This window comes from Phascolarctos cinereus, unplaced genomic scaffold (genome assembly GCF_003287225.1).
Source record: "Phascolarctos cinereus isolate Bilbo 61053 unplaced genomic scaffold, phaCin_HiC Scaffold_9;HRSCAF=440, whole genome shotgun sequence".
Classification (NCBI taxonomy): domain Eukaryota; kingdom Metazoa; phylum Chordata; class Mammalia; order Diprotodontia; family Phascolarctidae; genus Phascolarctos; species Phascolarctos cinereus.
In genome coordinates this window covers 93,327,901-93,353,371 of record NW_027556402.1, presented here as the reverse complement: position 1 = coordinate 93,353,371, position 25,471 = coordinate 93,327,901, and the positions used below count along the sequence as shown (strand labels likewise).

The following is a 25,471-nucleotide window of genomic DNA, read 5'->3' as shown; positions in this document are numbered from 1 at the left end:
TAGGCCTATTCCAGAAGGCAGAATCTGAGTTGAGTCTTGAAGGAAGCCAGTTAGGTAGCATAGTGGATAGAATGCTGGGCCTGGAGTCAGGAAGACTCATCTTCATGAGTTCAAATCCCACCTCAGACACTTATTGTTGTATGACTCTGGACAAGTCACTTAACCATGTTTGTCTAGATTTCTCATTCATAAAATGAGCTGGAAAAGGAAATGGCAAATCACATCAGAATTGCTTCCAAGAAGGGGGTGGAGCCAAGATGGTGGAGTGAAAGCAGTGACTTGCTTGAGCTCTCCCCCAAATCCCTCCAAATACTCATAAAAAATGGCTCTAAAGAAATTCTGAGGCAGCAGAACCCACAAAAAGACAGAGTGAAACAAATTTCCAGCCCAAGACAACCTGGATGATTGATCAGAAAGGCATATTGCGCCGGGCTGGCAGAACAGCGCAGCTCGGCATGCGCGCGCAGGCCACAGCAAACCTGGAGCAGGCCTCAGAGGACTGACTCGTGGGCAGCTGTGGAGGTTTCCAGACTCCTCAATCCACTAATGTCAAAGACAACTTAGAAGGTCAGTGGGAAAAGTCTGTTTCTGTCGGTGCTGAGAAAGGAAGGCGCGGTCTCAGCTTCATTCCCCAAGAGCGTGGTCCTGGGTGGGGGCAGCTGCTTCCTGAGCTTCTGGCCCACAGACTGAGGGGGAAGCCAGTGGCTGATCAGAGAAGGATAGCAGGGATCTCTTTGTCAGTGCTGAGGCAGGAATCTCTTGCTTTGCCCATGTATGGATCTGGGTCACAGTTCTGGGTGGCGGTGCTGAGGTGAGGAGGAATGCTGGCGTGGTGGAGCTTGTACTGGCTGTGGAGAGGAACCCCTCCTCATAGTTACAGAATAGAAAGGAATACTTGTGGTCACAGGCCAGGAAAGGAGTAAACACCTCACCCCTTATCATACCACCTTGTGAGAATTGAAAATTTACAGGTACCTACAAGTATCTCTGAAAACAGCTACACAAACCCCTGAAGCTTGGGACAGTACATTCTCCACATTGGAAGCAGACTCTTGCCTTAACAAAGAGTTTAAAACTCAAGTAATTGGCTGGGATCAGGAGCAAGCAGCGCAAAAAGAGTCAGACTATATTATCTTACTCTGGGGGACAAAGAAGATCAAAATACACAACCAGAAGAAGACAACAAAGTCAAAGCTCCTACATCCAAAGCCTCCAAGAAAAATATGAATCAGTCCCAGGACTTGGAAGAGCTCAAAAGGGATTTTGAGAAGCAAGTAAGAGAAGAAGAGGAAAAACTGGAAAGAGAAATGAGAGCGATGCAAGAAAATCATGAAAAACAAGTCAACAGCTTGCTAAAGGAGACCCAAAAAAATATTGAAGAAATTAACACCTTAAAAAATAGCCTAACCCAAATGGCAAAAGAGGTCCAAAAAGCCAATGAGGAGAAGAATGCTCTAAAAAGCAAAATTGGCCAAATGGAAAAGGAAGTCCAAAAGATTACCGAAGAAAATACTTCATTAAAAACTAGAATAGAGCAACTGGAAGCTAGTGACTTTATGAGAAATCAAGATGCTGTAAAACAAATCCAAAAGAATGAAAAATTAGAAAACAATGTGAAATATCTCATTGGAAAAGCAACTAACCTGGAAAATAGATCCAGGAGAGAGAATTTAAAAATTATTGGACTATCTGAAAGCCATGATCAAAAAAAGAGCCAAGAAAATCATCTTTCAAGAAATTATCAAGGAAAATTGCCCTGATATAGTAGAACCAGAGGGCAAAATAGAAATTGAAAGAATCCACTGATCTCCTCCTGAAAGAGATCCCCAGAGGAAAACTCCTAGGAGTAAAATAACCAAATTCCACAGTTCTCAGGTCAAGGAGAAAATATTACAAGCTGCCAGAAGGAAACAATTCAAGTACTGTGTAAACACAATCAGGATAACACAAGATTTAGCAGCTTCTACATTTAAGGACTGTAGGGCATGGAATATAATATTCCAGAGGGCAAAGGAGATGGGATTACAACCAAGAATCACCCACCAAGCAAAACTGAGTATAATCCTTCAGGGTAAAAAATGGTAATTCAGTGAAATAGAGGACTTTCAAGCATTCCTGATGAAAAGACCAGAGGTGAATAGAAAATTTGACTTTCAAATACAGGACTCCAGTGGAACATGAAGAGGTAAACAGGAAAGAGAAATCATAAGAGACTTATTAAGATTGAACTGTTTACATTCCTGCATGGAAAGATGATATTTATAACTCATGAGACCTTTGTCAGTATTAGGGTAGTTGGAGGAAAAAAAATTATATGTATGTAGATAGCTAGCTAGCTAGATAGCTAGCTAGATAGATAGATAGAAGGCACAGGTTGAGTTGAAGATTAAGGGGTCATATCTGGAGAATAAAATTAAGGGATGAGGGAGGATTATACTCAGAGAAGAAGAAAGGGAGAGGTAGAATGGGGTAAATTATCTCACAAAGAAAAAACAGAGAAGTCTCTTACAGTGGAGGGGAAGCAGGGGAAGGTGAGAGAGAATGAGTAAATCTTATTCTCATAGGATTTGGCTTAAGGAGGGAATAACATACACATTCAATTGGGTATGGAAATTTGTCTTACCCTACAAGAAAATAGGGGGAGAAGGGGACAAGAGAGCAGGGGGATGATAGAGAGGAGGGCAGATTGGAAAAAGGTGTAGTCAGAAGTAAATACTTCTGAGGAGGAACAGGGTCAAAAGAAAGAATAGAATAAATGGGAGGGCAGAATAGGATTAAGGGAAATAGAGTTAGTTTTTCACAACATGTCTACTATGGAAGTGTTTTGCATAACTGCACATGTACAACCTATATTGAGTTGCTTGCCTTTTCAATGAGGGTGGGTGGGGAGGGAGGAAGAGAGAAAATTTGAAACCTAAAGTTTTAAAAACATATGTTTAAAAAAAAAGTTTTCACATGCTATCAGGAAATAAGAAATGCAGGAAATGTGGTACAGAAGTCTATCCTGCCCTACAGGAAAATACACAGGGAAGGGGATAAGAGAAGGGGGGAAAGAAAGAAAAGAGGACAGACTAGGGGAAGGGATATTCAGAATGCATGCCATCTTGGGGTGGGGGGAGGGTGAGACAGGGTAAAAATTTGGAACTCAAAAAGTTGTGGAAATGAATGTTGAAAACTACAAATAAATAAATTTATATTAAAAAAAATTAAAAAAAAAGAATTGCTTCCAAGAAATCCTAAATGGGGTTATTAAGAATTGGACATGACTGCCACAAATGAACAGCCACATGCAAAAGAAGTCAGGAGGCAGATGTAGGGAGGGAGAACACTGCAGGCAGCGGTCACATTCAGAGGAAGTGCATCAAATTAGGAGGTGGAATAAGTGTCATTTGCAAAGATAAGGAAGTAGGCTAGTATAACTGGGACAAGTAAAAGTTTATGAAAGGTAGATAAGTTTGAGAAGACAAGAAAAAAAGACTCAAAAAGTAGGAAGAGATCAGAGTATTAAAGGCTTTGACAGCCAAACAGATATGCTTTTATATGTGATCCAGGAGGTAGTGAGGAATCACAGGTGTTTACATGCTCAGACTTGCACGTGAACATTACTTAGGCAGTTGAGTGGAGGATGAACTGGAATGAAAAGAGGCTGAAGGCAGAGAGAACAACCTCAAGCACATGATGTAAATGGGAGGTGATGTTCCTGGATGGAGGCTGAATAAGGGAAGAGAAGGAGACATATGAGAAATGTTGGGAAAGTAGGGATGGCAAGACTTGGAATTCTCAAGATGTCTGATTTTCAACTACTAGCTAGATTAATAAAATCTCTTAACTTTATTATCTTTCACTAAATCTGCCCCTCTTCCCAAATTCCACAGTTTGGTTGAAAACACCATTTCAGATCCATTGCTCTTTTAACTTTACAGGTTTGCCTTATGAAATACCATGAATAGATGGCCAGCCTTAGAGTCAAAAAAACCTCAGTTTGGGTCCTGCCTCATTCTTACATTGGTTGTGGTATCATTTAAACTTTCATTGCCCCCCAGACTAACACTATGAGTTATAGTAGTTCTCTACATGGGTGAAATTTAAGACTTGGACAAACAAGTAAACAAATCCATCGAGGGAAAGAACTACTTTTAACATCAAGAAAGGTACAGCTCTAGATTCTCTAGATATGCCCTTATATTTTTAAAGAACTCAGTCCCAGGAGGGATTTGGACTTTGGACGAACTTTGCCAAATGCTTTTGCTAACCACAAATCATTTTAAAATCATGTTTGTTTGCCATTCCTTTGCTTTATTTTGCTATGGGTGAAGGTATATTGATTTTAGGCCCAGAGAGTCCAACTAGCTTAATATGATAAAGTTCCATGGCTTTCTCCAGAGAAAACATGAAGCTTTAAATCAGGCTCAGCCATATAACATATAGAAAACTGAGGTTTAAGACAGATGTCTTCTGATATCCAGTATAAGAATAGGTCTGAAGTGTTTTATCTGTCTTATTAGCACACACACAAAAAGAAATGAGATTAAATGTGTATGATACAGTTCACAAATGTTAAATATAATTTTATATAATAATAACTCTGCAGCAAAACCTTCCCATTTAATAACAGTCATCAATTCCAATATAGGATACTATTACAGGTTATTCTGGAGACATACATACTTTTCCATCTTTGATACAAGAAGCCTAAATGCTCCTTTTTACCTTAGATTTCTGAAAGGGAATTAGTCTAGATCTTCAAATATTTTGTTGTTCAAGGAGATGAATGCCAAAACCATTTATTTGTAGAGCACTTAAAGTAGTTAGTTAGTACTATATAGAACAAATTAAATGGCTGATTTTTTTTTCATATTTCCACTGGTTGTATTGCTTTGATAGCATATATATGACATAATTATATATAATATAAATGTATAACACAATAAATAATGTAATTATATATTATATTATATAATTATATATTATAAATATATATTACACATGTACACACAACACAAACATATTACACAGAACAGGGATTACATGCTAAGACAATTTATCTCAATTAGAGAAGTACTTGTTAGTACAGGGCTCTAGGGAAATATCTTTCAACCATTCAAGATAAGATAAGCTTAAATAAGAGGTCTTCAACTTTTTTCAGAAATTATTGGTTAATAACCAGGCTAGCAGACAAAAATGATTAAGATAGATCAGAACAAAATCAAATCCAGATATTTCAATAATAAATGAACATGGAAAAGTTGGGTAATTGATCCTTCATTAAAACGGAAGGCATAGAAATAAGGATTTGGCCTATAGGGAACTCCCAGCCAGAGAAATTCTACCTATATGATCAGGTACCTTCTTTGTCTTAGAGAAATGCCTAGAGCATTGAGACATTAATTAACTGGTCTAGGGACAATAAGGTACTACTTCTCAGAGGTTAGACTTGTAGTCAGATCTTTGGAGGTCAACTCAACCTATTTCCAACTGCTTCTCTAAGAGTGCAGATGATAATTTAAAATGAAACTGATGAGTCTTAAGATTCTTAGGAAATCCACATGAAAATTAGTGTAAATAAAATCTCATTTCCTTTCTATAAAATCATGTTATTCATATTTATGTTGTTTTAAAAGAGTTGTTTTGTTTTAAGGAAAAAATATTCCATTAAGTAGTTATCTATATTTGTTTAACTCTAAACAGTGACCATATTTTCTGAAAAAATGTTGTTTGTATACATTCCCTTTTCCTCACTCACAATTCTCATCACCTTTCACCTGAGAAATTTTCTCTGTGTGTATGCATGTGCAAACATCTGTGCAAATGTGTGTAAAATTGTGATATTCTTATGTATGGTATCCCAAAAATCTAATGCAGTCTTTAGCTTTAATAACTTCAGAAATACAAATGCTAAAAACTAGAAAAAAAGTTAAAGTTGATTTATAATTTTTAGATATTGGTGTTTCTGTTTTAAAAATCAAAGCAACCATTGTAGTGTAATTATTCTAGTCAATTTTTGAACTTTGAAAAACTTCCATCAGCTGCTAGTCACTTACCGAAAAGATTACTTTTGTAATTCCGGTCTTAAAGAATTATATTTTGATAAATACAGAACAATTTTGACATGACTGCACAAGAAAAAGTCTCATGGAGATAAATCAGGTGACTGAGCTGGTCAAGCAAGACGATATCCTCTACCACTCCATTAGTCTAAAAAAAAGAGTCTGCTAGAAATTGTTACAAACACAATGTATAATAACAAAATGCTTCATTTTCTTAAAAGTAAAATTCAAAAACATACTAATTCACAAGATTTGAAATTAATTCAAAATAAATCTAATTAAACTTTGAAATGATTTTATGTAAGCTTTTAGCATTTATACTTCTGAAGTTATTGAAGCTTAAATTTCCACTAAGATTTCAGGATACTCTCTATATACATATGTACACACATATATGTATGTGTGTATATCTTCATAAAGGTTGCCAAGCCTAAAGGTGAATATAAATGATGTTTATGATGATCAGGATCATCATTCAAATATACTACACAATAAGATGACCTCTTTCAGCTATGAAATGAAATGTACAAGGAATGCTAATTTCCATTCCTTTTTAAATATTTATTTCTGATGATTGTCTTTCATCCTAACTTTGAATCAGACTAGCCTAGGCACTGAAAATTCTGACTCATCATTTTATTTTACTTACTAAACTACAAAGAAGGTTCTATAAATGTTGTATGATGTCATTTTCTAAATAAAAGAGCATGCAAAGGTATTATCAGAACCTTGACTTCAGATCACCCAAAAGAAAAAATCTTAAAATATTTTAAAATCTGAAATATTTCAGAAATCTTTACTTAAACACTATGGCACTGAGTCCAGACTTAAACTTGAAGATATTTTTCCTTGTATTTTCAAATAAATACCTACAAATTGTCTTTTCACTAAAATTTTATTGATATCTGTTGTTTTATAATTACCTAAATCCCTCCCCACACTTTCCTAGAGTACAGGAAAAATCTGATTAATTGTGCATATGCATATTTGTATGTACGTATATTTGACTCTACCATAATTTCCACAAGTAGAAAACTATCAACTTTAACTTCTACCTGAGCTTCTGTTTCTAAATGACAAAGTATTAAATCCTGAATTTTTTCATGTATCATGACTTCCTGTCCCCAGCATTCTGATACCTCCAGGCACTTGCCTCATCAATACACCTTAACTTGTCTTCTATAATGAATTATTCCATCCCTATCTTTTTACTTTCTGACAACAAACTTAGACGTATATTTGTTTTCCTTCTTTAAAAGAATAAACCTGTTACCCCTTCAAGTTAATATTTTATTTCTATCTTTTGACAACCAAATTTAAGGAAAGATGAGCCCTACATCCATCATCACCAATTCTTTGCATTCATTTTATCAACATGAGTACTCTTTTCACTCAAAAAGATTCTATATCATCTTTAACTCCTCTTTGTGCTGTTCTGGTCTGTGTCTTTCCATAAGTAAACTGAAGAAAATTCTCCTGACACATTGGATAGATACCTTCTCTCATTCTTTTAATATCTTTAGGTATCTTATTATAACCCTTGGACTGTCCATCTGTTTTCTCTTGTTGTTCTATCAAGAAGTGGCATAAAAATATCCAACATATTCCAATGTAACACTTTGACTACACAATTTCTATCCCTTGTTCTTCTTATAAGATAGGGCCTTCTTCTTTTATACTCCTTGTGGATATACAGCGTGTACCAAAAGTCTTAGTGTGATTTCAAGCTTTAGCTTAAATATTAAGCTTAAAGTTTTGGGGCTCCATGTATTTTATGCCACTTCTGACAGACATTATTATTCATAATGCCATATGATTTATTTGCACTTTCTCTATATTGTTGTATAGGTTATTTATAATGTGAATGCTTCTGGAAATATAGTTCCTTCATATTTTTCAGCTTTATAATATAATTAAAGGACTTGAGGTACTAAAGGATTCAGCGCTGGGGCAGCGATTAATTTATGGTCACCAAAACCGTTGTGTAAATTAGAGTTACATCTATGCATAGCTAGATAGACATAAACATAAATATCACATATTTCTATATACCCATACACTTCTACTTTTACACTTCAGTTAATGTTCAGTTAATATTCAGCATCTTGTTGGGAAAAAAATAAACAGCTCTTAAAGACAGTAACTGGCACATAATAGGCACTGGATAAATGCAAATTTACTTGACTTATATCCATAGCCACCACTGTCAAATTTGACACGTTTGTAAGACCACAGGTTCAGTGATGGACAGCATGTATGTCACTGCAGAACCAAGCTTAGTAAGTAGGAATAACTGATCATCACATTGGCTAAAGACTTATTAATGTCTAGTCACTGAAATTCACAAAGTTCCTCCACTAAACCGTAGAGTAGATGTAGCCTGGGTTGGTGAAGAAAATGTTCTCACTGAAAAAAATAGAGACCCTTAATTCTATTACAGTGAGGTCCATCATGTGAAAAGATCCTTCAGGGTTGCCATTTACTCACCAAATCAAAGACTTAAAAAAGTCGTCATCATACTTCAGGATCTCATATTGTCTATACCTCTCAGCATGTTTTGTGAGTACAGTACATGATTACTGTAGATCTTTGTTTAGGAAAGCTTTTAAATTACCTTCTCATGTCATTAAATATGCCCTTGATGCATACATTAACCATGATCATAAATATTTTTAAGTGATGAGAATGCAAACACATGGGTTAGCTGCTGGTTATGGTTTCTCAATTATTGGGGGAGGGATAAAATGAATGTCACAGATCTTTTCCATAACTACTGTTAATTCCCCTTTGAAAATCCTGAAAAAAATTCTGCCCCTGTATTCCCTTAAAATAGTCTTCCCTCCATCCTTGAAGAATCCAGGGTCACTATAGTATAACAATAAGGAAACCAGGTAGTACTTTATGAATCTTCCTAAATAATATTTTATAAATTTTTATACTTGGTATTATTGCACTTATTTCAATAGTTTTCTGCTTATCCAGAATCATGGTTTTTATGATTTAGATCCAAAAGGAATCTTAAAATTCCAATTAGCATTTTACATCTGAGTATACTGATGTCCAATAAGGTTAAGTGATATGGTCACATGGATGGCATGTAGGTCACATGGATAAGTAGGTGATTCAACCTCACATCCTCTGACTCCAAATGCTTGCACTACATAAAAAAGAAAATTAAGTGTTTGTTGGCTGAGATGGTTTCTTAGCTCATTCAGGTCTCTCATCAGCTTTGCATTGGAAAAACTCCTCTAACAAATATTTTATACTCTGAGTCATCCATTTCCCTGTTTGAGTGAACAAATTATTCAAAGAGTTGTATCTACTGTAATCATAAATAGCATCTAATATATATTCTAATGATTTCCTAGATATTTTCTTCTAACAACTGGTGATATCCCTGCAAAGTAGATGATTCCGAAATAATTGCTATGTTTGCAACCATTCGTTACAGTCAATATCTTAATGCAATTTTATTGTCGGGACAACAGTGTTATCAGTGTTGGACATTGTTGTCAAAAACAAAAAGTGGTAGTTCATTGTTCAAAGATTTTCATAGCAAAATTATACAGTATTACAAAAGATTGGAAGGAACCAAATTTCTAGCCATATAGGGATTTTTAAGTAAATTCAGTATACAAATATAATGGAATTACAAAAGTAAAATGGACAAGTATGTATCTAGAAAATTTTTTATGAAATGATAGAAACATAAAAAATCAGAAATAAAATAATTAAGCACACATTCAGATCATATGAAGAAAAGTGAATGGATACAAATACTGACAGAGACAAAAGAAGTAAACGGAAAAAAAATATATTGTGATATTTTACATATGTGGGATTAATTAATTTAAATTTAGTTACTAGATAGTTTTTAGTATCTTCCCTTGTTATTACCTTCAGTATTCATTCACTAAATAGCAAAGTATATATTAATTTACTTTTCATGGGCACTTGAGAAATTACACATAAAGTTCTGCATATAAGTTTTGAACTTTATCTTTAGGACAGAGGTTAACAGGAGTTGTATTTATTTTTACATCAATCTGTCTAACCTGAGAACTTTGTGTTGAAATATGTGTTCCTTTGAAACTATGTTTCTTGTTGCCTTTGGACATAGGATGAGAACAACTTTGCCAAATTCTATTTCCCACTCCCTTCATTTCATAATATTGTTGAAACATCATTTCATTTACCCAGCAATATCTTGGGGTAGTCTATTTGTATGTATAAAGAAAACTGAAATATAGATATGGAATAAGTCCTCTTGTATTTTTTCAGGTATTGATCAAAGGACAAAGATTGCAGGTAAGAATAAAAGATAAATTAATGTTTGTTAGCATTCTGTGATTTTATTTTGCTTCATACTTCCCTCCATCAGCTACTACATTTGTTGTTTCTGCAGCAATGAAAGGAGGCTATTCAGAGAAGATGTTTTATATGGTTTTCCAACTTATGAAAAGGTATGCTGGAGTCAGCTCATAACAGCAGGGAGAAAAAAATTGTTAAATTTTTAATGTGAGTATTTATACCTAGGAAATCAGCAAACATGGCTTGATATACTTTATGTTTGTTGTTAAACTTAAGAAAATGATGGTTAAAAAAATGAGAATAATGCAGATAAATCTAAAAAGGTGTGGTTTGTTTTCAGAGAGCCAGCTGTCAAATATTCACTGGAACTCTCCTGAATTTTGAGGGTTATAGTAGCTAATAATAATAAACACTTAGGGATCTACTTTCAGTGAATATAAATTTATATCATACACTATCAATATCATATAATGTTGCTTAATGATAATGATGATAGTGGTTGTGATGGTAATGAGGAAGATATGGGCATTATATCAATAAACTATATCTTTTTTTGGCATAGAAAGTGAATCATATATCATGTTTTTCCTTTTTTCTAATGCATATGGGCAGATAAGCAAATGATATAGTAGAATATGAAAAAAGTAATTGGACAGTGTAATTGGAATCCTTGCACTCCTACAACAATAAAAGAACAACCAAAAAAAAAGATCTTTGATACTTTGGGTAATTCCTTTAATAGAGTATATATAAGAAAACACAAATAAACAATATTCAGGATGAGAAGGCTCAAAGGAAAGGTTATGATGATTTAATGTATTGGTAGAAGAATGGAATCATAATTCTTTCCAAGTACCAAATTCACTTTAGGTTATGTGGGTACCTCATAGTTCCCTTGAAAGAAATTCTGATGGTAGCGGCTACAATTACATGAATAAGGAGTAAATAGGGAAAAAAAATTCAAAAAGAAAACTTTTATATTTTAGTCACTTTCATGTAAACAAACAACCAAAATAGTAAGCTGACATTGAACTGTATATAAAAGTATTTTCTCAGTACCTAATCTAAATTTGCATGATTATAATTCTATAATAACAATCCCTTGCTGATTATATTTCATTAAAAGAAGCGCAAATGAGATGCAGATAGCAATCAATGGCAACATAAAAACATTTGCAAAGGTAAGTGGTGCTATAAAGCATACTGATCAGGGAACATAAAACAAATGTGAATTTTTACACTTGCCAGAGAACAAAATTTACCAATAAGAATTAAAACAATCTGCTTAGTGAGTTGTAGAGACAAAAATCAGAATAAAAGATATGGTTTCTTTTAAGTCTTCTCTATAAAAATTGACAAGTCCTCTTTCAATATTTCCATCTCCCTCATTCCACACAAGGGAAGCTCTAAATGATTTTGGGAGTTTCTGTTTATTTCATTTCATTTTTTTAAAATAAGCATCTTTTCTCTCCTTCCAACCTCCCCTTCCTTCTCCATTGAAAAGAAAGAAAAAATCCTCATAACAACTATATAAAATCTCTTAGAATTTTTAAAGAATGACTGAGTGGCTAAAAATATTATAATTAGTATAAATAGTGACATTAGGAACTTTCCCTTTTCTCAAGTCTACGATCACCACCACAAAAAATAATAATAGCTTATTGATAATAATATTAGCTACAGAACAAAAAATACTGCCATGTAGAAAATCATATTTAGCAGTCTTGATGTTAAGAAATTCATTTATCTAACAAAACCTAGTTTGTTTGTTTTTGTCTTCTGCCCCTACTACCATTAGCAGTAAAGGATGGGGGCATAGTTATAATGTCATTAAACTTATACCAAAATTTCACATTCCTATTCAATCAGTGATTTCAACAATTTTTAAAATGAAAATTATTTTCATTCAGAAAAAAAAACACTTTCTAATTATCCTTTTTGATATGTACAATGGCTAGCATGATTTTTTATTTCTCCCTCCATCCCAATGTATAGAATGTATGTCTAGACCTATGGTTTCATTGGTATGGGAAGTACAGTTTCTGCAAACATTCCAATGGGCAAAGGACGTATGGAGAAAGACACCAGCTTCATCCAGAAAAAGAGTTGATAAATCGAAGTATGTATAGAATAACTTTACATAAATATATGTGTGTATATGCATGTTTGTGTGTGTACACACACATAGACACACACATGTACCTATTTGTGTCTAATGGTAGCCATCACTAGAGTGGAGAGGGGAGATAAAAAAGAAAAAAAAAAGATGTACATGATCATTTCATTACATATTTAAAAGAATAACAAGTTGTACATAATAGATTTGCAGTTTCATGTGAAATCATCTTTTTTTTTTACTATATAATATTATAGATATGCTTTTTTATTCCATAAGTTAAAAATAAATTTAAAAAGAAGAGAAAGTTCCTGGCTCTTGTTCATAAAGTTAGAATGTGTCAGATATAGGGCTTAAATTTAAATCATCCTTACTCCAAAGCCAGCCCTTTCTCTTCTATGTCAAGTTGCTTCTCACTGGCAACATAGGTATTCACAATGCTTTCTATTCATTGGTTTTTAGAATCCACCAGGAAAAAAAAAAATATATATATATATATATGTATATTGTTTGAAATTAGCAAGAAAATTAATTTCCCTTCCTATAAAATACCACTATTAAAAGTGTATGTAATGATATTTTTTTCATATAAAAACTGATAGCATTGTGAATATGCAATCATGAATACTCCAATGAACCAAAATAATTGTACATGCTCTTAAAAATCACTGGTCTCAGGCAGAGTCAAGATGGTAGAGTGAAAAGTCAGAACTGCCAAAACTCCCCTAAAATCTCTCCTAGCCAAAGAAAACACCAAACAGAATTCTGAGTAGGAAAGCAAAGAAAAGGTCAAAATGAGTCATTTTTTCATCCTGTGGCAATTCAGGAAGATATAGTAATCTGTGGACATTGGAGCAGGGGTTGTCCATGAGCACAGCCTGGACAGAAGCAGAACATAATGGAATCTATGGAAGCTGAGGACTACAAGAAAACAACAGTATCCAGGGACATTAAGGTGATTGAAAACCTCATCAGAAAGAGATCCCAGGATCCCCCTAGATACCTATACTAATTTTGGGCACAGGACTGTTTGTTATTTGACAGCATTGTCACCCATTACCCAGTTCTAGGTCATGGTTCCAGGGCACTCAATTGTGCTCAGTTCTGAGTTGCAGTTACAGGGAGGAGAGGAGTAGTCATAGTCATGAGGAACAGGGGTCCTACATGTGTAAGAACCAGAGAACAGACCAAAAGGGCAGTGAACAGATGATTCCACCAACTGCATCACTTTGAAAAGATCAAAAGTTACTACAGACATTATAAAACATTTAGGATTCTACCTCCCGAAACAAACCCAGGAACATATGAACACAATTACAAAATACGTTCCACAAAAATAAAGTCAGATATAAATAATTGGAAAAACATCAGGCTGAGCTAATATAATAAAAATGACAATTCTACCCAAACTAATTTACTTATTCAGTGCCATACCAATCAAGCTACCAAAAAATTATTTTATAGAGCTAAAAAAAATAACAAGATTCATTTGGTCCAGAATATCAAGGGAACTAGTGAAAAGAAATGTAGGGGAAAGTTGTATTATAAAGCAGCAATCATCAAAACTACTTGGTACTGGCTAAGAAATAGAGTGGTGGATCAGTGGAATAGGTTAGGTATGCAAGAAACAGTAGTCAATGACTACAATAATCTACTGTTTGATAAACCCAAAGACCCCAGCTTCTGTGATAAGAACTCACTATTTGACAAAAAATGCTGGAAAAAGTGGAAAACAGTATGGCAGAAACTAGGCGTAGACCAACATCTCACATCATATACCAAAATAAAGTAAAAATGAGTTTATGACTTAGACATAAAGGCTGATATTATAAACAAACTGGGAGAGCAAGGAATAGTTTACCTATCAGATTTATGGAGAACAGAAAAATTCATGACCAAACAGGAGATAGAGAACATTACAAAATGCAAAATGGATAACTTTGATTACATTAAATTAAAAAGTTTTTCCACAACCAAAGCCACTGAAACCAAGATTAGAAAGTAGAAAATTGGGAATTTTTACAAGTAGTCTCTCTGATAAGGGCCTCATTTCTAAAATATATAGAGAATTAAGTCAAATTTATAAGAATACAGGTCATTCTCCAATTGATAAATGGTCAAAGGATATGAACAGGCAGTTCTCAGATGAAGAAATCAAGGTCGTCTATAGTCATATGAAAAAATGCTCTAAATCATCATTCATTAAAGAAATGCAAATTAAAACAATTCTAAGGTACCACATCATACCTATCGGATTTGCCAACATGACAAAACAGGAAAATGATAAATGTTGGAAAAGATGTGGGGAAGTTGGAACAGAAATGCATTGTTGGTGAAGTTGTGAAATGATTCAACCATTTTGGAGAGCAATTTGGAACTATGCCCAAAGGGCTATAAAAATGTGCATACCCTTTGACCCAGCCATACCATGTCTAAGGGCTGTATCCCAAAGAGATAATAAAAAAAGGGAAAGGACCCACACGTGCAAAAATATTTATAGCAGCTCTTTTTGTACTGGCAAAGAATTGGAAATTGAGGGAATGCCCATCAACTGGGGAATGGCTGAAGAAGTTGTGGTATATGAATGTAATGGAATACTATTGTGCTATAAGAAATGATGAACAGGCTGACTTCAGAAAAAACCTGAAAAGACATTTATGGACTGATGTTGAGTGAAGTGAGCAGAACCAAGAGAACACTGTACCCAATAACAACCATATTGCGCAATGATTAACATGGATAGTCTTACCGCTTCTCAACGCAGGGATCTAAGACATCTCCAAAGGTCTCATGATGGAAAATGCTATCCACATCCAAAGAAAGAACTGTGGAGTTTGACTGAAGATTGAATCACACTATTTGCTATTTTTTTTATGTTTTGTTTTGTTTTCTCTTTTCTGTGGTTCCTCCTTTTGGTTCTAATTCTTCCTTACAACATCACTACTGTGAAAATATGTTTAATAGGAATGTGCATGTGTATATATATATGTGTATACACATATATATATATATATATATATATGTGTATACACATATATATACACACATACATATACATGTATATATGTATATTAAACATATATATATATTTTCTAATTCTTCCTTACAACATCACTACTGTGAAAATATGCTTAATAGGAATGTGCATATGTGTGTGTGTGTGTGTGTGTGTGTGTGTGTATTGCCTATTTGTGTGCCATCTTGGGGAGGGAGGCGCATAGGGACAGGGAAAAAATTTTAAAACTCAAAAGTTTATAGAAGTGATTATTCGTAAATAAAAATAAATTAATTTTAAAAATGACCAAAAGTCTACAGACTCTTAGATTCAGTTGTAGAAGGACATATAAGACAGAAACTCAGGCCAGACATCCACTACAGAGGTGGGCAGATCCCTAATCTAACATAAAGTCCAGAGTCAAGAAGTAGGCTGAAACAAAAAATAATGAACATATAACAAAAAAGAACCTGATCAAAAAAGTTACTACAGTTACAGGAAAGTTCAAGACACAAATTCAGAGGATAACACAATGTAAAAAACATACATAATCGAAGCCTCAAATTAAAATGCAGACTGGACACAAGCCCAACATGAATTTCTAGGCATGATGTGGGCCTAGAAAAGCTAAAGAAAGGTATGAATAAAAAGCTAAAATTGATTTTAAAAATCAATAAAAGTGGTAGAGAAAAAAGGAAAAAAGTAATTTATGAAAAGAGAATTAACAGCTTGGTTAAAAGGGCGCAAAAATACTGAAAAAAGTTAGCTCCTTAAAATTAAAATTGGTCAAGTGGAAGCTAATGATTCCATGAGGCATAAAAAATCAAACACAGTCAAAAGATAGAAAACAAAAATAAAAGAAAATTAGAACTACCTCATAGCAAAAACAACTGACATGGAAAAGAGATCAAAGAGAATAATTTAAATATTACTGGACCACCTGAAATTCATGATTAAAAAAAAAGACTAGAAAGATATTTAAATAAATTGTAAAGGAAAATAGACTATAATAACTTAGAACCAGAGAGTAAAGTAGAAATTGAAAGAATACACCAGTTGCCTCCTTTAAAAAAAATCTCCAAATGAAAACTCCCAGGAATAGTATATTAAAATCTAGAGTTCCCAAATCAAGGAAAAAATACAGCAATCAGCCAGAAAGAAATAATTCCTATAAAACAGAACCATAGACAGGATCACACATGATGTAGCAGCTACAACTATAAAGAAGCAGTGGTCTTGGAATATGATTTTCCTGCCTGTAAAGGAGCTAAGATTACAACCAATAACAACCTGCCTAGAAAAATTGAATTTAATTGTATGTGGGGAAAAATGGACATTTAATGAAACAGAGGAATTTCAAACATTCCTGATGGAAAGACCAGAGCTCAATAGAAAATTTCACATTCAAACACAAGACTCAAGAGAAGCATAAATAGGTAAAACTAAATGAGAAATCATAATGGATGAAATGATGTTAAAATGTTTGCATTCCTATATAGGGGAAAAAAAGATACATGTAAACCCTAAGAACATACGATCATTAGAACAGTTATAAGGAATCTACTTAGAAAGAGACCATGAATATAGTTTATTATGTTGAGATGATCTAAAAGAAGAATGGAATCATACAAAAGAAGAGTGGCCTGGGGGAAAGTTAAAGGGAGGGTAAAAGTGGGGAAAATATCTCCCCAGAAAGAGCTACACAAAGAAGAGTTTTTACAGTGAAGAAGAAAATGGAGGTAGGGATGAGCAATGTTTGAATCTCATTCCTATATGAACTGGTTCAAGGAGGGAAGAGTACATATACAAATAGCTGAGTAATAAAACTAATCTTTTACCCAATAGGGAAGCTGCAGGGAAGGGGAAAAGAGAAAGGACCCTGGTGGGTTGATAAGAGGAAAGGTAGATTAAGATAGTAGTAGTGAGAAGAAAATGGACTTTTGAGGAAGGCAAAGGGTAAAAAAAAAGAGAGAAAGATAAAAAGAAGAGAATTAGTGGAGGGAGCTACACAGTTAGGAATTATAACTATGAATGTAAATGGATTAACTAACCCATAAAATGGAAGTGGTTAGGAGACTAGATTAGAAACCAGAATACAAATATGTTGTTTATTAGAGACACTTAAAAAAAAAAAAGACACACAGAGAGCTAAAATGAGGGGCTGGAGCAAAATCTTTTAACCTTCAAGTGAACTAAAAAAAAAAGAAAAAGCAGACATAGCAAATACGATCTCGACAAAGCTAAAGCAAAACCAGACCTAATTAATGGAGATATTCAGGGAAATTACATTTCCATAGAAATACACTTAAATTTTTTTTTAAACTTAAATACAAAATAAGAAAATTTTTTAAAAGCATTGCCATGTGCATAGCAGAATGCAAGAGAAGATTCAAAACATACAGCAATAAATTTCCATTTCAAGAAAGCATAGAAAATAAATATTACACATTGTGTTCAGAGATATCCATCTTTTGTTTGCTTCTTTTCAGTTGTCTTTTGTTCTCTGCTGAATACTTTTTGCTTTGTTCTTTTTTCCCTTTTCCTCCCACCTTCCTCCAAGAAAGCTATAATTAAGCACACATACACACACATGTGCATACATACATATATAAACATATACACACACAAACATATATACTTACATATACACATGCATATATACACTTACACACACATATATATATACTTTGATATCTATAATCATACTTATACATAGACGTATACATTTTTATGCATTTATGCAAGACCTCTACTTCTTTGTCCTTTGTTTCTCTTATATCTTCCTTCTAAGTCCAAGTCTTTCCATATTTTTCCAAGTCCACCAACTCATCATTTTTTACACCACAGCAATATTCCAACCTTATGCTGACTAGTTATTTTAAACAGTCTAAAACAATATTGATTAATATGGCTGACATATAGTACAGTTGCCCTATTTTTTCTCTTTTGATTAAATCTATTCTAGCTTTAACTTTGTCTGAGATCATGGTTCTTACCCCTGATTTTTTTTCATAATAAACTGTACTCTTTACTTTATGTTTATATGTATCTTATTTCCTATCCCTCCTGACTTCTCTACCTTTTTTTATGCAAACTTGCCCTCTTATTACTTAACCAATCCCTCTCCAAAAATCCCTCCCTTATCCTCTTCCCTTAGCCTTTAGTTTGTTTCTGCATTTAGAAGACTTTTATAGCACTTTTATAGAATGTTGTTCCCTCTTTATCCCATACACCCTTCCATACACCCCCTTGTCCTATTCCCTCACCTCTTATGTCTTTATAAATTTAGAAGACTTTTATGCCCTCCTATATGTACATATTATTCTCCATTTAACCCAGATCTTATGTGAGTAGGGTTCCTTCTGCATTGGCCTCCTATTACTTAATCTACCCCCCTCCAAAAATCCCTCCCTTATCCTCTCCCCTCTCCCTATCCCCTTACCTTTTCTTTCTTTCTGAATTTAGAAGATTTTTATATCCTTATATATAGATATACATAATACATATATATATATAATATATATATATATACATATATATATACATATATACACACATATGTATATATATATGTGTGTGTATACATACACATATATATACATATACATATATACACACATATATATGTGTATATATATATATATATATATATATATGTATGTGTATACACACACAGATATATATATATGTATGTATTGTTCCTTCTTTAACCCATTTCTGGTGAGAGTAGGGTTCCAGAACTATCAGCTCTTCTCAACCATCTTATTCCTCTTTCATCCTTCCTCTGGCACCTCATTTGTATAGCATAATTACTCTTTTTACCTTTTCCTAGATAGTTTTACTTTTTAGAATCACATCATACTCAGGTTTACCCCAATCTTTCTTCACACTATGCAATTACTAACAACAATCTTGGACATGCATCTTACATTTCCTCATATAAAAATTAACAGTCTGTCCTCATTGAGTCCCTTCTAAGTAATCTTTGATGTGTAGCTTATATTTCTTTTAGATCTTTTATGTCAAATTTTCTGTTAAGTTCAGTTTTTTGCTGTTTTTTTTTCTTTTTGCAAAAAATTCCTGAAAGTCTGGCAATTAATTGAATGTTCATTTTGTTTTCAATCAGGATTATGCTTAACTTTGCTGGGTAGGATATTTTTGAACTCAACCCCAGTTCTTTTGCTCTTTGATACATAGTGTTCCAAGACTTGTGGTCTTTTAGTGTCACTGATGTCTTGTGTGATTCTAATTGTGGCACCAACATATGTAAATTATATTTTTTCTTGTTGCTTGTAATAATTTCTCCTTGAGCAAGGGGTTTTGGAATCTAGCTGTAATATTCCTGTAGGTTTTCCTCACAGGATCTCTTTCAGTTGGTGATCAGTGGAATTTTTTTATTCCTGCTTTCCCCTCTTATTCTAATGCTTCAGGAGAATTTTCTTGAATTATATCTTGTACTATTGTATCGATAGTCTTTTTTTTTGTTATTGTAGCTTTCAGGTACAACAATTATTCTTTTGTTTTCTCTTCTTTATCTGTACTCCAGATCAGTTGATTTTTTTTCTTATGATGTTTCATATTCTCTTCTATATTTTCATTCTTTATATTTTATTTTATTATTTCTTGGTCTTTATAACTTTTCCAGCTTCCCTTTGCCCAATTCTAATTTTCAAGTTGTTTTCATCCTTAAGATTCTGGATCTCATTTGCCTCCTGGTTGACTTTCTTTCCATATATTCTTGTTTGTCTTAGATTGTTTTTTTAAAAATTTTTTTCTCAATCTCTTTTATTTGATTTTTAAAATCTTTTCTTTAAGGTTCTATGAATTCTTTCTGGGCTGGTGACCATTTGATATTACTCTTTGGGGTTCGAAAAACATTTTTTTTGTTTTTTGCTTTAGTATCCTCCTCTGAAGATAAACCCAGTTTTCTCTATTCCCATAATAACTTTCTACAGTTGGGTTCTTTCTCCTTCACCTTTCTTTTTATTTGTAGCAGCTTATTATTGTAATCACTTCTAGTCTTGGGGGATGGGGGATAGTGCCTCTGGCCTCAGATCCTCCTTCAGTTCTCCACTATGGTCTGGAACCCAAACCAACAACTCCACCCTCCTACAAGGGCCCACAGTCATTGGCATCCCTCTCCCACTGCCTCAGCACTCACCAGAAATATGCTGTTTCCTTCTTGCCCAAGGTCACACCTCAGTAGCACATCTAGGTCTGGCATCCTTCATCAACATAGGTTCCTTCAATACTCCTTTGCTCAGACACTTGACTCTCCATGCTGTCCTGACTGGGGCCAAAGCTACCTCCCAACCCAGCCAGCCCCATGGCTCACCTCTTGCTGTTTCAGAGGAACAAGAATGGAATTATTTACACTTTACAGGGACTAAACCTTGGTCCTGGGATTTTTCTTCAGATTTTCTCTGGTTGTCCCAGGAGGACCCTGTTCTGCCCCAACTCCTTTATTTTTACTGCCCTGAGGTTCTATTTTGTCTTGTTTATAGGGAAATCTGGAAATTTTGGAATTTTCTGACTGACTCCACCAATTTCTCAGAATCCTCTCTCAACAATAAATTAATATTAATTCTGAACATATATGCATCATGTAGCAAAGCAACAAATTATTGAAGGAAAAGTTAAATGAGTTACAGGAGGAAATAACTAGTAAAACTAGCAGGGGATTTTGATTTATCTCTCTCAGACCTAAATAAATATAATCTAAAGCAAAAAAAAAAAGTTAAAGAGATGAACAGAATTTTAGAAAAGGTACATAAGATAGGCGGCTGGAATGTACTGAATGGGGACAGGTAAGAGCACACCCATTTCTCATCTGTGTAAGTTACTTCGAAAAAATTGGCCACACATTATGGCAAAAAAAAAACAAAAACAAAAACAAAAATGGGAAAAAAATAACAAACAAATGCAGAAAAGTAAAAATATTGAATGTACACTTTTTATATAATGTAATAAAGGTTACATTCAATAAAGAAGCTTTCATCATAGATTAAAAATTAACTGGAAAATATAATCAAATCCTAAAGAATAAGAGAATCACAGAACAAATCAATGAGACAATCAATAGTTTCATTAAAGATGGTGACAGCAATGAGACAACATACTCAAATTTGTAGGATGCACCAAAGCAGTAGTTAGGGGGAAAGCAAATCAAGGCATTGAGCATTCATGCCACTTTTAAAAAAAACAACAACTAAAAAAACAATAAATCACAAATCTTCAAATAAACATTAAAATAGAAATACCCAAAATCAAAGAGATAACTAAAATTATAAGAAAAAATATGAACCACAAATTAGTAAATTCTATTGGAATTTAGTTTGAAAAATACACAAGAAAATAGATAAACCAGCGGCTATTTTTTTAAGAAAAAACTATATTACCATTTTTTAAAATGAAAAAGGGAATGTACAACCAACAAAGATGAAATCAGTGCAAATATGAGGATCTATTTTGCCCAACTTTATGCCAATCATACAGAAAATCTAGAAGGAATGGGTGAATATTTACCAAAACAAACCTCCATTAATTTCTCAGAAGAAGAAATAGAATACTTAAAATTGCCCTGTCTTAGAGAAAGAAATTTAACAAGCCATAAATGAACCCCCTAACAAAAAATCCCAAGACCATATGGAGTTGCAAGTAAATTCTACCAAAGATCTACATCATCAAAGATGATATAGAAAGTTTGGAAAAAAATAAAAATAAGAAATCCTACCAAATTGTTTCTATAACACAAGTAGAGGGTAAAAACAAAGAAATAAAATTATCTAACAATTTTCCTAATGAATACTCATGTAGAAATATTAAATTAAAATAACTAGTAATGACATTATAACAATATAGTTGAAAAATCATTGACTATAACCAGGTGATTTATAGCAGGAATGCAGGGCTGGTTCAATAGTAGGAAAGTCACAAGCATATTTGACCATATTAATAATAAATAACAAAAAAATCATATGATTATATCAATGGATATATAAAAAGATTTTAGCAATGAAATATTCATTCCCATTTAAAAAAAAAAAGCCAGACTGCATAGGAACAATTGGAGCTTTTTTTTTTCTTCCTTTTTCGCTAGGCAATGGGGTTAAGTGACTTGCCCAAGGTCACACAGCTAGGAACTGTCAAGTGTCTGAGGCTGGATTTGAACTCAGGTCCTCCTGACTTCATGGCAGGTGCTCTTCTTAAAATGATATGTAATATTTCCATAAAGGCAAGAGCAAGCATTATTTGTAATAAGGATAAACCTTCCCCATAAGATCAATGGTGAAAGAAGAATGACCATTACACAAATATTATTCAATATTATACTAGAAATGTTTATTATAGTAATAAGACAAGAAAAAATAAATTGAATAAACAAATAGAGTGTAGAAACTAAACTACCATCTTTTGTAGATGATACTGTGGTATAATTAGAGAATAAAAGAGAATAAATTAAAATTTGTTTAAACAATTAACAACTCTAAAAGTTGCAGGATATAAAATAAAGACACAAATCAGCAACATTTCTATATATTACCAAGAAAATAGAAAAGAAAGAAATAGATAGAGAAATTCCATTTAAAACAGCTGCATAACAGTATATAATTCTTGGAAGACTACCTGCCAAGAAACACACAGGAACTAAATGAACATCATTAATTACAAAACTCTTCACACAAACAAAGATTGATTCAAACTACTGGCAGAGGTCTGATAATGTTCCCCAGTCACTACTTAAACTTCAGTGGCTCCCTATTGCCTCCAGGATTAAATACAAAATGTTTAAACTTCAAAGCCCTTCGTAACCTAGCCACCTCTAAGCTTTTCAGTCTTTTTTTTTTTGGTCAAGTATTTATTAAGCTCTGTGCCAGTCTCTGCTGAAATATATATAGTATAAATGGAGGGAAACTTAGAGGTGAGATTTTGATTGAATGTTTAAGGAAGCAAAGAAAATTAGGAGTCAGAGGTAAGGAAGGAGAACATTTCAAGCATGTGTGATAATACCAATGCATGGAATAAAGAGATGAAGAACAGCAAATATGGCAGTGCAGCTGGATTGTAGATTTTGTGGCTAGAGGTAAAGTGTAAGAATGGAAAGATAATAAGTGTCCAGGATGTGGCCAAACAAAAGATGTTTATATCTGATTTTAAAGACCTGAAGGAGCCACTGGAATCTAAGGAGTAAGATGGTGACAATCAAACCTGCATTATAAGAGGATTGCTTTGGCAGTTGAGTGCCAGTCAGTAACCATTTATTCAGGGCCTACTATGTGCCAGACACTGTGCTAAGATAATCTCTGCTGTCAAGGAGTTCACAGTGTAATGGGGGAGATTATATGCAAACAACCATATGTGCAACATATGTACAAATAAATGGGATATTAAAAAAGAGAGGGGAGACATAAGTAAGAGGTATGAGAAAATGCTTCCTGCACAGGGTGGCATTTTAGTTGTGATGTCAAGAAAGCTAGGTGGCATAGATGAGAATGGAGAAAATTCAAGGAATTCAAAGGACAGCCAGTGCAAATGCACTGAGTTAGAAGACCTAGTGACTTGTTCAAGAAATAGCAAGGAGGTCTGTGTCTCTAGATCATAGAGTACATTGAGGGGAATAACATATAAGAAGACTGAAAAAAGTAAGAATTGGTCACATTAACTGGCTTTGAATGCCAGAGGAATTGATATTTGATCACAAAGCTTATGGGGAGCCCCTGGGGTATGAGTATGAGGCCAACATACTTTAAGTTTTGCTTTTAGGAAGATAACTTTGGCAGTTGAGTGAGGAGAGATGTGAAATAGATACCAAGCAGTAGACTATTTTAACAGTCAAGCCTAGAGCTGATAAGTGCACGTAGCAAGGCAGTGGCTGCGTCAGAGGAGAAAGAGGCACATATGACAGCCATTGTGAAGGTAATATAGATTGGAGTAGGGAGACACATGAAACAGGTAAAATAATTAGAAGGCTCTTGTAATAGTCTACATGCAAGATGATTTAAAACTGAACCAGGATGGTAGCTGTGTGAACAGAAAGAAGGGAGTATATATGAGAAATGCTGTGAAAATACTTTTGAAAACAGACTGGATATGTGGGCTGAGTGAGACTAAAAAGTCAAAGATAACATGAGTTTGTGGGTCTGAGTAACTGGTAGAATGGTGGTACCCTTCCCAGTAATAAGGATTCTACTCTCTCCTTCCTTTCAAAAAAGATCAACCTCTCTTCCATTATACCTCCATAAGCAGTGACACCACTCCAATATCCCCCTCAGTGCACTTAATATTAACAGGATTGATAAATGAATTCTGGTTGCAGAGATATTATGGCCGGGTACATAGAATTGGTAAGCAGATGCATAGATTAATTTTTTAATTAATAGAAATGGATGAGCTCATTAAGTGAGATGATCTAGAGAAAAAAGAAGAGAGTCTAGCACAGATACCTCAGTTACCTGTGGTGAATGGGCTTGAGGAGACTGTAGAGTGGAATTGGTGGGAGGGATGAAGGGAGAAAGAGAGAGAGAGAGAGAAAGAGAGAGAGAGAGAGAGAGAGAGAGAGAGAAGAGAGAGAGAGAGAGAGAGAGAGAGAGAGAGAGTATTTTCCATAAGGAAGTGATCAACAACACCACTTATTGGAGGGTGATGAAGAAGGGTGATTAAATGACTGAATGAAAGCTATAGAGAACAATTATAATTACAACTAAATAATGAGATCAGAAGCCAGATTTGAGAGAAAAAAGAAGCGAGTGAGAGGAGGGCAATTGAAGGCAGCAAATGTAGATGGCTCTCTCAAAGAATTCAGATTTGTAATATAGGATAGCTTGTGGGGAACTTAGAATAAGTAAGGATTATTTTTAAATAGAGGAAATAAGGACATTAAACTCAAAAGAGTTTAGGCAATTGTGAAAGGAACACATTGTATCATGCTTCCTTTCCCTCTTCTCCATGAAATAATTTCCAACTTAGCAGTCCTTCAGACTTCCCTCTTTCTCTCTGCTTTCC

At 34.0% G+C, this 25,471-nt stretch overlaps 1 protein-coding gene across 2 annotated transcripts in view; it reads right to left on the bottom strand.

Annotated features, from left to right (window-relative positions):
* Nucleotides 1–25,471, bottom strand: part of FSTL5 (follistatin like 5) — a 948,118-nt gene that overhangs the window by 354,104 nt on the left and 568,543 nt on the right. The gene's annotated exons all lie outside the window — the stretch shown is intronic.